This window comes from Melopsittacus undulatus, chromosome 1 (assembly GCF_012275295.1).
Source record: "Melopsittacus undulatus isolate bMelUnd1 chromosome 1, bMelUnd1.mat.Z, whole genome shotgun sequence".
Lineage (NCBI taxonomy): Eukaryota > Metazoa > Chordata > Aves > Psittaciformes > Psittaculidae > Melopsittacus > Melopsittacus undulatus.
The window spans coordinates 47,643,877-47,660,938 of NC_047527.1; positions in this window are offsets into that span (position 1 = coordinate 47,643,877).

The window sequence follows — 17,062 nt, forward strand, 5'->3', positions numbered from 1 at the left end:
GAGCATTATCTTTGGGAAAGACACAGTGAGGTCTTTACCAAAAGTGCTGTGGTTGTCACAAAATAAATCTTTGTTTGGTTTCAGTTCTTTTGTTCTAAGCACGAACTCAGTGTGTGCTGCCTTCTATACAGTCATCACTCTGTCTAGCAGCTAATGAAAGCAGGAGAAAGAATATCCCAGTATTTTCTATCTCCTCCCATCCGCACTAAGCATACACAAAAGCTGAGCAAATGGACACTCTTTCTGACATATTTTGAAAAGCCAAAGCAATAATAGATGTATCTTAAATGTTCTTCTCTGGGTCTTTTTAGCTGTTGCCATTTAGACGTACTGCCAGCCTCCAAGGACATTGTCTCTAAGTAGTTATTTTTTATTGCCAAAGTCAATGAAATAGAATTGAGAGGAAAGAAGATGCTGTAGCAGTTACTAAATTTGCAGAGAATAATTTTCATTGCTGGTGGCTTTTCTTGTCTTTTAATACTATTTTATTCAGGTGGTACTTCCTGGGGAACAAAAGCCTTTTGGAGGGGAAATGTAATCATAATATAGTAGCAAGGTGACCTCCAAAGGTCCGTGCCAGGGCATCAATGTGAAGAAACCTGATCTTCTGGAAAAAGAGCGAAGAGCTTCCCAGCACTGTAGAGCACCATTCATAATCTCACCTTGTGACTCTGATACTGCTGCAGTCAATTAAGGCACGGGAGACTTCCCAGAAGACTCTGAAGTTGGCACAGGTGGTCTTACCCTTGACCTTAATGGCCTCTGAATCAAATTTATGGAACTTCATTAATGTTAGAAAATTATTATTTCAGTCACAGAATCACAAACTGATGTAAAACTGGGAGAACTTATCCAAACCCCATCCACCTCAATCTAGTGTAAAGGAAACTCATCATAATAACCCAGATTGTTATCATAAAAATGTCACAAGTAAAAACTAAGTCACAGAAAACAAAAAAGCTCCCATAAACAAAAAAAGAATAATTTTCAGATAGTAGCTGATACCCAGTTCAGGTTATTTATCAGTTAAAGATGAGTCTACTACCAAAAAATTCCCAAATAACTTCCTAGCTTACAGGTGGATTTGGCACAGAAACTTTCTAAACCTCAAAAGCCTTAGTTGCTTGAGGGGAAATGCCTGAACTGCAGAGAAGATAAAACTTATCTGATCACCTCATTCCTTAAATATAAGGCAGGAAACCTTACTGTCGCAGACTGACTTTTAGGAATTTGAATAGGTTTGCTCCTGATGGGCAGAATTAAAATTTAGAAGCCTTAGAAGCTTCTTTGTCCAAGTGAAATGGGAAAATACACTGAGGTAAAATAATCCCCCCACCAAAATCTCCAACTAACCATGGTGCCTGCTGTTATCCCTTGACTGCAATGGTAAAATCACCAAGCTGGAAAGCTAATCAATCCACTGAGAGACTGGAGGTAGGATGAGAAGAGCACTTTTCATCCTGATGGAAGTTCAATGAAGTCTCACTAGTGCAAAAACCCTGGCTCACAACTTGCACCTTCGGCGGAGGTTTCATTTCTCAGTTGCAGTTCCTTCATATAATTTATACTGCTGCGCAATACACTAATGAAGATCTCAGTGCCTTTCTTCAGATGAGGACACAGAGATCCAAGGACAAGCTAAACCAGAGAGGTGAAATAGTAGCTATCAGTCATATCTCATTTTTCTGAAATGCAGTTCATCCCAGAGTACAATATAAAATTTGCTAAGGCAGCCTCCAAAAACAAAGTCCCTCATCTGAAATACTTGGCTAGATTAGAGGTCTGTTTTGGCCATTAATTTAGCTTTCATTGTAGGTCTCTTCAGCTTTTAACAATGTTCTATGGACTCTTTCAGGCCATCAAAAAGACACTTACAACAGGCTTCACAGTGAACTGATAGGAGTCCATCAGTCTATTAGTCATCTCTGCAGAGCAGTGATGGGAAGAAACACATGGCATTTTGCACAGCTGAGTAGCAAGAAGTACTCCTCAAGGGCATCAGGGCAACCTCAGCTCTCAAACTACTGTAGGACCTCAGTGTGCAGAGAGTGAGAAAAAAATTATAGCAAGGCTGCTACTGGTTTAAGACAAAGAAAAAATTCATCCAACAGCAAATCCATGCCATCTAAAAATCACACAGCGAGCAACACAAATCATATATTATCTGTGTAACAGGGATGAAGACCTAAACTGATTTTTAAATGAACTGAACTTATACTTCTAGCTGATCAAAATATTTCTAACCTGGTCCTTAGATGTTAATGTAATTTGTGCTGAAAAACACTGTGATTGCTCTGTTTTTCTAATACATTCATCCCAAGGTTCACTTGTCCATCTGTTAAGTACTTACATATGTTTGTTTTAGGGGATCACGTGCGTGTGTAGGTGATGGGAGAATTTCTACTGGTAGTTTTATTGCTGTTGAAGCAGGTAATCATCTTTTCCTTAAAATGCCTGACATGATTTACCACAGAAAGTGTTTTGCTTATTAATGAATGAGTCCTCGCAATAGCAGGGCTTGATGCTCCTTTTTTTTTTCCAGACATAAAAAGGTACATCTGAAAAAAAATTTAATTGCTACAAACAGCTAAAAACAAGTTTCTGTCAAAGAATAAAAATCATAAGGTGATGTTACTACATATTAATGAACTCACAGACATGTGAGACAGCTAATAATGACTTAGGACCTTGATAGAAAAAATAAAAACCCAGGCACAGAAGTTACTCTGGTTTGTGAATATTTTTTAAGAAATCCAATTCTTAGGACAGCAACCGCATGCTAAAACACAACAGTGATTCCGGACTGACCTTAGTTTTCCCCAGCAAAGTCCCAAGAAGGCCTCGGGGACATACACAAATAGCCTAGCACAGTAGTGAGAAGAGGAGGGGAAGGAGATCTGACTATTCAAGCATAAGGAAAAGTCCTTGCTGCCCAGGAGGCAGCAGGAAAGCTCTTCTCAATCTTGAAGCAAATAGGATAGTTGCCACTAGAGAGATTGAAACAACTGTGGGAAGGCAGTGGAAGGATATGTCTGGCATGGAAGACCACATTCTGGTTTTGGAGTTATTCTTCTTGCATGAGAAACTGCACAATTTGAGGGGAAAACTCAGACCCTATAATATTGAGAACCACTTAGTAGCTACAGTTTTGTGCCAGCAGATGAGAAACTCATTCCTCCCTGTGCCTTGGGAAGAGCTGCCTGAGCAAGTTCTCCAACTGCATCACAGACACAGCTCTGGCTCTGCAGGGAGAGGACATGATAAACTTTCATGCGGAAAAAAAATAAAATGGGAAGCTTCACAGGAAATAAGAAAAGGGGCAGGAGCTTGGGAGATCAATGGATGTAGCAGGAGTGGTCCTCTCCCCCCGGCAAGTGGAGGAAAGGAAGGGAAGGCAGGGAAGCTCTGTGATCCTCTTGACAGAGCAGTGAATCTAAACTAACAAGCAAAGAAGAAATTCAATCAAAGCACGTACTGGTGTCTGCATCATTATTGTCCTAAGCTACCTCATGCTTTGCCAAAAAGCCTTTACCCTCATCTCCAGGAGCTTTGTTCACACAGATAGTGTATAAATAAAATTCCTGGATAGACAAATATCTACATTGTCCTCGGGTGACTTTTAAAATTTGCCTTTTGTGCAAAGAAACCAGCATTTTCTAAAGCTTTTTGGACCTATTCCTTCTGCAAACATAGAATACCTACTATGCTTTGTAGTACCGTCAGCTTGGTTAATGTTTTTTCATAAGGAATTCTAGCAGGAACCACCATTACAGAAGGAACTTAGCTCTTTGAATGGCTCTAAATAATATAAGTTTGACTTTCATCCCAAGAAGTGTTAAGGATGCACAAAAACACACAGAGAATTTTGTGCTAGCACACTGATCATATTACTTTCAAAAGAGAAATAAAATCTTACCCTGAAGCTCAGAATTATTAGAGGGAACAGCCAGAATCTATTATACTATAGAAATATCACACAGAGAGCATTCATGAAAGAATTCACCAGACAACTTGCTATCGTACAAAATCGTTCATTTTGTACACATTGTCTCATTACTTACTTTCTTTCTTATTAATGATGAAGTCGTAATATGTGGGTAAATTAAAAGTCTTTCTGCTATAACAGAGAAAAAAATGTTCCAAAAATCATCTGCTGGGTTTTAGCTACACTGCAGTTTTGCAAGAGATTTAAGCTGGTGGAGGTGCAGGTACCCTAGGAAAGGTCAGCCCCTTTCTTCACACCAGCACTACCCCCACACTGCAATTACATGAGCCAGATTGATAAACCAATCTGGCGGAAAATTGTTTTTTATCCCAGGCCTCCTTGTGCTGGATTAACTTGCACCCAGTTGGTTCCTTCACCCATCTCATGTCAGTGAAGGGAGGCTGCAGAAACATGCAGCTCAGCAGATGGCTTTTATTGGGTGGTCCACAGATTGACAGTACATTGACATCAAGAGATCATGAAACTCTCCATGTCTGGAGAAATCAACAAAAGAGGATACTCATACCAGGGCAACTTGGAGAGCATCCTATGACTATTAGCACTGACACCCAGTGCTTTCCTTACAACATGCCACCGCTCTGAAGAAGCTGGACTGGACCTTTCTAAGGGACCAACGCGCACTCCAGTATTTCTGACATCTCACCACTTCCAAGCGCTACATGCACTGGGTGCCCTCTTTACTCTTAAAACCTCTTCATCCAGCCAGGTCTATCACTTCCTTGCACAATGCATGAATTTTACTTTTTAATAAGTTGCATTAAAACTGTTACAGCTAACATGAAATGTGCTTTACTGTCACTGTCTCTGGGCAATCCTGCCCCAAGGACTGTGTGTCACTCTGCTCTGTCTGAGCTCCTCGTCACATTTCAAAGGAACATTTTCATTAGTTCCTGGGTGACTCAGGAACCTAATTTGTGTTTTAAAAGCAACATGGGAATTAAAATTTCATCTAAAGTCCCATGAAATTTACTCTCAGTCACTTTGACACTTTTCCATTCATTTCTACAGGGTTTTGTTCTTAATTTGCCTGGAATATAATAGAAGCAAATTAGGCATTAAGGAATTGTGCTTTATAGAGATGCTTACAATCTTGTGGAGACTACGTAAAAACAAAACAGGCTTCAAATTCTGTATTCCTCTAGGAAAAATAAATCTGGGAGACATCATCTAAGAAACCCATTGTCTCTTTCCAAGCTCTAGGATCTGAGAGCACTTGCTAGGCACCAGTGCATGCCTTAGCTCCACAACCGAACAAGACAATCACAGGCAGTTTTCCTTTCTTCCTTTTAATGGTAAGGGGAGCCCGGCACTCAGGCTGAAAAGGAGACTCAAAATGCTCTGGTCAGCCTTCCAAGAAAGGCACATTACAGCTAATATTCCCTCAGAATAATAGATAGAGCTTTGGCAGATGCAGGACAGAAGCTGTTTTACAATTATTAGTCCAAATACATCTTTATCCTCTTTACAACATATCTGATTTGAACCTAGACAGTAAATCTCCCCATTCGCAGCTATGTTTTAAAAAAAGCAAAAAAAAAAACTTTCAATGTTTTTCAACTGTTCTGTTCTTTGTTAATTCTACCATCTGTATATCTCACTGTCCAAAAGAATCATATCAAAAGAAAAACACACACAAAAAATTCCTATCTGAGCCTGAAGTATTCCTGCTTTCCGTGCATGGCAGCTGACAAATTAATTTTCCTCTGTTTTCTTTTTTTTTTTGCAATTAGGAGAACATGCATCAAGTGTTCCAAAGGCTACTGAAGTCTGTGAATTCTTTTGCACCAACTTTGATGGGTTCAGATCAGCCTCAGAGCACTTAAATTCACGTTGTATTTTCAATTCTCTCCTGCCCAGGCTGCTTCTCATGTGGAGATGAGCTGAAATAGAAGTAAGCCCATTAACTGTTCTTCTTCCAGACATCCTCAATACAGTCAGAACTTTGTCATGATTTTAAATAACAGATTTGTGGCCCTGATCTACTTTTGTATTATTACTTAACCTTCTGGATGTGCCTGAGTTCACACAGTCAGGGACCTGCTCTTCAAAGATAAACAAATTGTTGGAGAACTAAGCAATACAGGAAATTCACGTGCTTCGCTACTGAATTAAAAGGTGGTAGGCCGAAAAAGTCATTAGTTTTAGTGACCACAGTGGGTTTTATATAGAAGAAAGGTTTCGTTCCCTAAATTGGCTCACATGTTATTGCTAATGAATGTCTAACAAAGATTCTTCTCTATAAAATGTGATCATTTTACACAGGAGATTTATCAGTCGAGTTCTTGGAGAGATTGAGGCATTGGAGTCTTTTAAAAGTCCATTTTTTAAGTCCCTACTCCACATATTACTTTTATGACCTAAAAAGCAAAGGGACTCCGCATGCTGTAGGGTTCAATTGAAATTATTGTTGGAAGGTAGGAATACAACAGTAGGACTGTATTCATCACTAGAGTTACACTTTTTGTTGCTGGAGCTCAAGAAAAGTCCGTAAGGATCAGAGTTGCAAGCCGGCTCTTTCATTTGCTTGTTCTTTGTGCAGCACTTTGTCTCTCCCTCTCTGACGGTAAGAGGGTCACTTGGTGCAGGCAGCGCTCGCGTGCACTGGCTCTGCTAAAAGTTTGCTGGCAATTTGTTCAAAGGTTTCCTCATCTTGTTAAAATGCTAACACACGTACGGCCAGGCTGCCGCTCGTAAGCAGTAACTCAGAGAGACACAAGGTGCAGATGGGTGCGTCTGTGGGAAGGGGGAAATCACATCACCCACTTGTGGGCTTTAGGGTGGGTGCTGCTTGAGCTACTGCAGTCAGGGCTGTCAGATCCCTTCACAGTCAGTATAGAGAGATGGGCATCTCTGAAGGGCAAGTCACATCACCTACATCAGATGCCCAAAGTTAGGAAAGGCAACTATTCCTTCAGCACAGATGAAGTATAGGAAATCGTTTCCTTGACTGAAGACTGAATAAGCCTTTCAAAATCCCCTTGGCAGGCCACATTATTACAAGCTTTAGCATTATCCAACAATAATAAACACACAGACACACACACATAAAAAGAGAGACCATGTGGCCACAAGCCATATGAAATGAAGCAGTAGGCCATATCAGACCTCCCGCTGTATGCTCTATATCGAGGCAGGAGAGGTATAAATACCTTACTCTTCATGCAGTGTATTACAGCACTCTGGCAAAAGAGTCTTGCTATTAACAAAAGGGTTGTGCTACCATCAATGATAGCAGCAGAGCGAGAAAAGAGGAAAAGGAGTAGACAAAAGAAATCAGACTTGGATGCCAAATAATTGCAGTTGCACTCACTCAGGACTAGCACCTCTGTACCTTCAAAGCCACCCTGGGGAAAGCAGCAGTTTGCAATTGCTGTAGTTATTAAGCAAAAGGCACTGGGGCATAGGGTTTCTCTTCCATGGGACACTGAGCCTGAATACATGTAGAGTCTTTAATAGCAATCCCATCCACCACCCAGCATCCCAGCATACAAGTCTCAACACACATAGTTATGCAGCCATGTGGAAGTGAAGTGAGCACTCACTAAACACTGCAAGGGATGGTCAGGCTATCTGCATGCAGATTGAATGACTACAAGGCTAGCACAGCCCCAGCTATGTGAAATTGCAAAACATGTGCTTGTAGGTGTCTTCCAGCACTGCTCTAGCAGATATGAGCTGTTGCTGAGGGGGCAGCAACTCTCATCTTAGTCTCTAGCTGCAGCTCCATGTCTCACTAGCTCCATAACCCAGGTAAAGTATCAATTGTGCAGAGGATATCCAGCTGCATTCATCACATAAAAGAGGATTAGGAGGGGATAGCCCTACAAATATGAAGCCCCAGGTGTGTAAACAGCTGGGCAGAAAAGCATGAGTGAGACTTTTTAGATGAACATTTTTCAGATCGCCATAATTCCTGCTTCTGTCTTCTATTTCATTTAAGTGCAATATTGGTATTTAAGCTTTGCACAAACCATGAGATATTAAGCAAATTATATTACTGTCTTTGTACAATGTACTGCTATTAATCGTCAGCTATGGCACCACTGGTAACCAAAACTACTGCTCTGTGGCACGGAGGTACACCATGGAGCACAAGCCAGCCTGTGTCTATTCTCACCCTGCAGAGCAACGTGGACTTCTGCAAACTAACACTGAAGAACTGCCACTACCATGCCAAGTCCTAAACTATGCCCTGCTACTGTTTGGGAACCTAACACAGACCATTACTATGCCAGACCTTCCTGCCTCAACAGGATGGACAGTAAGAGATGTGTGATGTGCAGACCTCCTGTCGATACTTGCATTTCCTGAGATTTCTTCCTCAATAGTAGTACTTTTAGCACTATTCTCTTTTGTTTTGGCAGACACTACAACCAACCACTGTTTGCTAAACCATAACATCTGATTAGAAAAGAAAGTCACAATCATAAGCAAACATTCTGCTTCTTAACTTGCTGCTGTTTATCTGGTAAATTTTGTTGGATACCATTATGAGTCTGGATTACAGAAAGAGAGGCTAAGAGCAGAAGGCAGTTTAGTTTCAGAGACTTCTTCCAGACTATACGCATTATGGCCATAAGAGAGAAAAGGCATCGTTGCTCATGAACACATTCTAAACACTTTGCTTTTTAGAAACAACTTACTCTGTAATCATTATCATGGCTCTGGCCCTCTCATTTAATCTCATCTGCTTGCCTCTAAATTCATGGAACAGATTTGTACTGCCTTGGACCCCGTGCAATTGGCTGCTGTAATATTCTTGGACTTTTTTTTTATAAAAACATTTGATACCATTAATCATATTGCCATATGTAATAAATTGGCTGCCTGTGGTACATTGCCTCAAACTGTCACATGGTTCCAATCACAATTCTGCCAACCAAAAGTGGTTGTTGGAAACTCTGACTCTTCCTCTCCGGGCGCGCCGGCTGCAAGGTCCGCGGGGCTCTGTCCTGTTTGTACTGTACATTAATGACCTGCTGGCTGCCTCACAGTACAGAGGCCAGGAGTTACAAGTGCGCACATGTTTGTAAGTGCCGCTGTACATAAGCAATAATCTGTTTGATATCAAAGTCACATCATTACAGAGTCAGCTTTTTGACAGCATTTGCGAGGTTTGAAGGCTAATTCAGTACATCTCTAATTTGCAGCTTAAATATCTGCCAGAGTGAAAGGTGGGGAAGCTGAGGGAAAGTATTAAATTTAGCTATGTAGAATAAATTGGGGAACAAGAACACTGCTCCTGTGATTTGGCTTTTGCAACTGTCAGGGCTCTTGTCAAGTCACAGCTGGAATGCTGTGGATTTGTAAGAACAATAGAGTTATTTGGGAGAGGAGGTGGGGAGAAAAGAATAAAATGCTATTTGTAGCACTTCAGCTAACACTTTGACACAGGTTCTTTGGATCTTTCTCAGTAGGTATGGAGAAACTGGTTTAAATAAGAAAAACCCACAAAACACAACTCTTGATCCTTTACCAAAGCTTGCCTTGAATCTTCTCTGAGACCAAACTGTCTACTGACTTTAGAGCTGAGCCCAAAAAAAAACAGCACTAGTTTTTAATATTATGAAGTGTCTTTCCACATGGCAGCTGGACACAGGAAAGGGAAAGGAGGCTGCTGCAATGAAATAACTAATGATCTTTTATATTAGAGCCCTAGTCATGGATCAGGGCATCACCACATTAATTATTGTGGAGAGGCGGAACAAAGACAGCTCCTGCACTCAGGAGGTCTTAGTCTGGTCTCACTGACTTTGCTCTATTCTCTCAAACCTTCTTATTCCTGCCAGCTCTTGAACAAAATATATAGATACGCCTGCAAATGTAAGCAAGGGGTAAAAGAGCACCATGGCAACAGCTGCTCTCAAGGACCCTCAGTCAGACCAAGAGAAGGAAGCCCTCTAAACACAAATGGAGGGGAAAAAAAAATAAATAATAAATCCTTGCAGAGAGTCAACAGCCCTCTCTGGTGTCCAGATACTTAAAACCTCTTGACTGGACCAAGGAAAGGCTTCGGCAGCAGTAAAGAGGCAGTGATGTAAAAGCTACCATGTACCAGTAACCAGAACTTATACATAGGACCCCAATGCATTCATATAGCAAGGTCTAGCCTGCTTTGTGCTATTTTGTTTCTTGTCGTAATCAAGAGATAAAACAATCTTGTAATTTTATTACTGTGAGCAAACAATGAGTTCAGAAGAATGCAACCCTCATACTAGAAGAAACCGATAGTTTAGAGCTCAGCAATGTGAGAAATCCTAGACTCATGGGAGCTGCTATTCCAGTCCTGGACTTCAAGCCTGGAGTCTCTGACTTTGCGCATATATACAAAAAGGCACATAACTGTGAATTGAACTGGAAAGGAGCACAGGAATCAAATTTTCAAATTAAAAAATGCATCTCATCTGAACCACTTTTTTTCTGGAGATGGCTAATTTGTTTTCCCAAATTATTCCTCAACTTTGCTTGATCTATTTTTGTAAGAAGATATTTCAAGTTAATGCCTCACAAGCTTTTCTTTCCTAGGAAGTTACTCTGAGAGGATTTTTTCCTCACAGGTCTTGATCTTTCAGACCTTTATACCTGTGTTTAACTCAACATGTAATAAAAATCTCAGTTGTGGGATCATTTGTGAAAAAGAGACAAGCACGCACAAAAATGCTCAGAGGATCTCAGGTTCACAAGGAAAAACTATAACTGTCTAGCTAAAAACACACAATACTGAATCTGTGCTGTCAAAAATATGACACTTCTACAACACTTGGTATCTTACTACCTACTGGTGACATTTCTAGGGGGGTGTTTTAGAAAGAAAAAGATATTTCAAGACTGCACGAAGCACTGCCAGCTTGACTTTCGCAAACATCACTTTCCAAAACGTATATAATCAAGAACATAATTTTAGAGGTGTTTATAGATGTTTCACAGTATTCTAGCTATAACTACTAAATAACAGTTTTAGTTCTGCATCACACCCTGTAGCACTTCACATGGCAAGCTTGTCAAGCAAGTAGAGAAACGTATGTTTATAGTACTGTTCTGATATAATACAGAGCAAAGAAAAGACGGTATTAGTGTCAGCTGAGAAAAAGCTTCCTTTTTTTCTTTTGGTCTAGACTCATAAACCTTAAGGCACTTGAGTGCAGAAGCTCCAAGCTTTGCTGGAAATCACTAATTAGCAAACACCACACATAGTAGGAAGGAATAAGCAACTGCTGCTACACAAGGTAGTCCCAGTTTTATGTGGATGCTCTAGAATGCCAGGCAGCCATCACTCAAAGAAATAAGATTTAATTTGTGGTTTGGGGTGGGGGGAAGAATTAATCCTATTTGCTCATGGGACTAATGAACATTTGTCTCCAAGTATTTTGACAAATGTTTGGAAAACAAGCAAACAAAAACCTTTAATTTGCAGACTTAGTAAGACCTATCTAAAGCATCAGCCCACTCTCAACTTGGACACTTGCTTAAATTAAGCCAGAAGTTGCCTGATCCACTCCAGTGTAACATCCCACAGCATGTAAAGTTAACCTCATATATAGGGATGCTGTTGCACAAGGAGAAGACTGACTCAGCAAAAAAAAAAATTGGGCACACAATTTATAAAAATTATAATTAAGCATACAATTACTTTAAAGCTCCTAGGCAGGTTAAGCAAGTCATCAAGACTTCTTCACAGGTTAAGCATATAATTTCTTGGCATGTTGGATTAGGATGCAAGCATCTTCAGTATCTTCATGACAAGGGCTTTTTTCATATACATGCAACAGCACAGCTCACATGTATGATGGAGAGAACAGAGACAACCATCATCCCTTTCATTCTGCTCCTATTATCTAAAACAGAGGACTCACTTTTTGCTTGCAAATGCTTAATGATGCAAAAAGCAATACACTGCAAATATGTGACAACATTGAAAAGGGTTATAGCTGAAGCTACACAAACCAAAGGAGCAACAATAGAGAGATGACTTAAATGGTTCTCTACCTACTAAGGTACAGAAAGAAAATCCACTGCTGATATCTTGCTTTAAAAAATATGTTTTAATTATATCAAATATTTCAAGCTTGTCCATTGTAAATAGTCACATTTGAGACGCAGCCAAACCTTATCAACAGGTGCATTTCCAAATAACAAGATCAATCAAGTTCCTGAAGTATATTTGTTTTCCAGCAACCATGCACTCTAGTTTTACTGAGATGACTAAGCTGCATAGCTGAAGCCTACTCATTGACTAAACAAAGTAAAACTTTTTAAATTGAAATTTCTCAGCAGATTTCTAAGCTGAAAAATACCAGAAAGTAACTAGAAAAATTTACAAGGTACTCTGAACAAAGAAAAAATAATTTATTAATTCATATTACAAGTTATCCACAGCTAGAAAGTGCAGGTATCCTGTGTTTTTTTTGAAGCAGGATATGCTCTAGCTGTGTCACATTATAGTACATAGCTGTTCATGTGTGAATAATCAAATATATACAGTGGAGTTAAATTTTTAGATGTAGATCAAGGGAAAAAAGGCAACACAAAAAGTACTAAACCCTTGATGCCTCTATAGAGTAAATTAAAGCACTTAGTGAAAGGAAATATTGGCATATATGATGTCTTTGAATTTCAAATACCCGTCAAAAAGTTAAGAAGAGATTGCACTGCTGAGAAAGAGACAAAACAACCGTATTTCCTGGTATATCCCTTACGATTGCAAAAGGGATAGTCATTACATTAGCTTAGATTCAGATATTTTTCCATTTTTAATGCCTTATGATTATTACAGGTTTTTAAACTCTCAAAGAAGACAGCAACACATATGAAGGAGCTACTTGCATTTCAGTTTTATCTTTCTAGCTGTCTGTCAATCTAAGAGCAAATACTGGGCCTTACACTGTATGAACCTTTGTGGCTTGACTGTATGCTTAAACCTGTATTGTTACGAACTGTGCATATGAAGACTAGCAATTACACCTTCAACAGATTTGCTTCCTAAATTGCTAACATCCATCCTGAAGCTGAGTTTTGTAAAATAGATTTCTACTTGCCGATCAAAACTCTGAGCAGAATATTTCTTTAGTGTATTTAAGGGTGCCAATGAATACTCCTCTGCAAAACTCCTGGGAACATCATCACTTGCAGCATTTCGCTGGGAGCTGGGTGTCCCAGTGTCCCTGATGTTGCCATCACTGCCTTCATCCATTGAGATTAATTCCTTTCTCATCCAGTAGATCAAGCCATCTTCCTTACCTAGAAGGTGGTGTTGCAAGAGATGTTTTCTAGAAGGATGACTTGCTGCTGCGCAAGCCAGCCCAGTACAGTCTCTGACCCAACATCGAGCAGGTTCTTGCTGCTGCCAGTAGCTGGCAGACCTAGCCAGCATTCCCATAATCTCTCCATCTTCTGTCAGTTCAGGAGTCCTAGGGAGCCCCAAAAAGCCTTTACCATTGCAGTGCACACTGGTAAATGGGGCATGACTCCTAAATCTGTAAACTGCAGATGAAAACAAAAATAAACCAAGCAGAACAAACCAATTAAAGATCCAAAGCCAAGAAAAAACTTTTGTCTCATGGTTTTCTACAACACTTAATCACTGAATACTTTATAGGCCCCTCACACTATTCCCCCCTCTCCCTAATAATAAGCCTTTGAGTAAACTTGTTATCATAAGACTAATGTCATTTGTCCAAAGGCAGAGAGTCAAATCTTGAGAAACTAAATGGTATACTGCATTCCATTCCAGTGGTTTCTACTTTTATGAAACCAGCCTTTCCTGTCTTTCTAGTAAGTGCAGAGAAAACTCATGCTCTGATAAGCTAGACCTAGAACTAAACACAAGGACCACTGTCATAACACTCTTAGGATTTCAATGCTCCCCAATTCCATCCAAACCATCACAACAGTCCTGCAATCCACTTAGCTTGCTAACTTCAACTGAGCCTTAAACCAGAAGACTAGAGCCATTAAAAAAAGAAAAAACAAACAAACCAACAAAAAACTTGGAGGAAGGTAAAACCTAGCTACAACTCTCTCAAGCATACAAGAGGACTCTTCATCAGGGACTGTAACGATAGGACAAGGGGTAATGGGTTCAAACTTAAACAGAGCAGATTTAGGCTAGATATAGGGAAGAAATGCTTCACTGCAAGAGTGGTGAAGCACCAGCACAGGCTGCCCAAGGAAGCTGTGAAAGTTCCATATGTCATAGTGGACCAAAAGCAGGTTGGACAGGGCCTTGAGCAACCTTATGGAAGCTGCTAGTGGAGGTGGGAGGTGCCCTGCCCATGGCAGGGGGTTGGAACTAGATAATCATATGTTCTTCTCCAACCGTAACCATTTTATGATTTTGTTTCTGATTCAATAGCTCAAATAACTTGATTTACTCCTGATACTTTCCAACCCCTCTACCCAATATAGCAATTCTTATTTTCTATTTCTTTATGGCCTTTCTCTCAGAGATACTCCCTTTCCCTGTTTCTGACCTTAATATTCCTAGACAATTTTTACCTATCCCTTAAAAAATGCCCAGCTGTGCCCTTTGAAAGGGGTTTGTTTTGCACAGTGAAGCCTGTTCCAGGCATAGAAATGTGGTTGAAATCCTTCATAAGTCAGTCAGGATAATTATTACCTTGTGAGAGCTCCATGCCTATGTGATACATCTGCACTTCATGAGGACTTCTTGCATACATAAACTGGCTGTAAGCTCTAGAAGCTAACTGCCTACCAGTTATAACAAAGGCATTTGAAACAATTTTGACTTGCAGATCTGCTACAGAGAAGTCTTTAGTCTCTTCAGGACAAGAAATATCAGAGCACTAGGAAACTACTGTGCTGCTGCTTCTATAACTCCACTTCACAGGGGGTAGGTACAAACCCAATACATCCTGCACACCATTTGCTCTTAGTGAGCTGTAGAGATGATCTGCACAGTGAGAGGTTTGGAAGTAACTCCACTAAAAGTACAGGGAGCCAGCTTTAACTCCAAGCAGTGATGTTATGTAAAGAGTACCTCGACTCAAGTTTCAAAGCCAGATATATTTCACAAAAAAAAAAAAAAAAAAAAAAAAAAGAAGAAATTCTGGAAGTCTAAGATCATATTTTTCTGTTTGCTTCACAAATAGGAATCTTTAGGCCTTGGAGAAAGATCCACAACAAGAAACACAAAGATACAAGATAACATTCTGTAGGAGTCAGAGAACAGCAGCTCTGAAAACAAGGTAATAGAGCAACCACAGAAGTGTCACCTGCAGCTCTTTTACCCTTGAGCTCTTATTTCAAGGATATTGCATATGTGCATGTAAACAAGATACATAAGGAGCTCAGTTTCAGTAGCTCCCATCTGCAACCAAAATGAAGTTAAACCCAGTTTCTTCCTGACCCAATACTACAGCCCCATTCTTGTTGATCACCTTGCAAGACCCTGGTTTGGCCTCCGCGTTGCAGCTCTGAAGTTGCCCGTTTACACCTTCTTCTCTGGGATCTAGTTAGCTGTGATCTACCACACTGCTGGTTTTGTCTGGCTGCTGCAGTATCCTCTTCCCCAGGGGAGTGGAAAGCTCTTAGTTTGTCCCAGTGAATCATTTTATTAGGATCCATCTAAAAGCTAAGAGTTAAATTTAATGAACAGAGGAACAGTCAGGAAGCTACTGGTCTTAGAAAACAATAGAACACAGGTTCTAAGAACTATAAAAGTCAGGTTTGCCTTATACCCTATGGAGCAAAAGGGAATCCATGCAGGAGTAAATCAACACCAACAACTCTTCCTAGGCATGACAAGAACTTACCTTACAGCTTAGCTCTACTCCCTCATAAAAGAGTATCCTTTCCTTATTCCAAAGTCAGAATACAAAGATAACTCCAATAACAAGGGGAGGTAAAAAAGACTACCAATATAAGAAGTAAGTGAACCACTGGAGGAGGAGGAGGAGCTAACACAGCACCTTCCTATTTGTAATCAGCAAAGCCTTTCCAGGCCTAATGAAATTGAGAAGAGAATCCACAAAAGCTGTGTATGGTGTTTGGGTCTTAGTGTAGTACATCATAGCTACGTATCTTTGGGCCTCAAAGAGGAAGGAAGGGTAAATCTTTGTCTTTGCTGAGATATGTTCAGCACTGTAGTAAGAGAATGGCAGCATAAATAGTTTTGCTTCTTTGTAATATATAAGCATATTTTATGATGCTGTTTTCTAGGTTTTCTTTCAGTCTCCCTCTGTGCAAGTGTCTGCTGCAGTAACTGGAGTAGCTACTTTTTCTCCTCTTCCAAATAACCCTATATTCCAGATCTGGTGAAAATACAGTCTTTCTTCTAGATTATCTGACCCTTGTACAGCCCCCCTCAGGTCCAACTAACTTGTAGATTTTCACTAGTTTAAGTGTTAATCTTCTTCTAGCACTTTGTAAAATTCTGCTGAGACTCTTTCACAATTCCTTGAGGACAATGACACATAATCAAAAAACCTCCAAGCCTACAGTGGAGAGGAGGGAAATGTTTTTTTGCACTGCATTCTGTGTCCTAGGTGCTTTTCTCTTCAGAAGGTAGATCTGAAAGAAAGGACTAAACCAAAGAAAGGCTTGTGTGATTTTCCTAAGCAAATGTCACTTTGTGTTTGAAAAAGCAGGACTGCTAATGTCTGTGAATGGCAGCCTGTCTGTCTGCAGACTCACAGACTAAGAGATAAAGTGTATGCATGTGTGTACACATTCTACAAGTACTGAAAGCTTGATGAACTTCTTGTGGACATGGGCTGTTTTGATAATTATGATTCTAATCATCACCTTAAAACAAAACAATGCTAAGCCCTGGGTTAGAAACACAACTGCACTGGTAAATCTTGTGTTTTCTCCTTGTCATGTTTCAGAAGCAGCTAATTGAATGCAGACTTTCTAAATGACTAGCACCAGACTACAGTAAGCTCACTTAGTTTCTGGGCTCTGCTATGTACGTGTTCAGCAATAAAATGCTTCTTTCCCTCCTGATCTGTCAAAGGCAAGGGCATCGTATCATAAGTTACTGCTGGGGGAGGTGGGGGTGGGCTAGGAATGGTGGCCCAGAAGTTGAGGTGGGCGAAG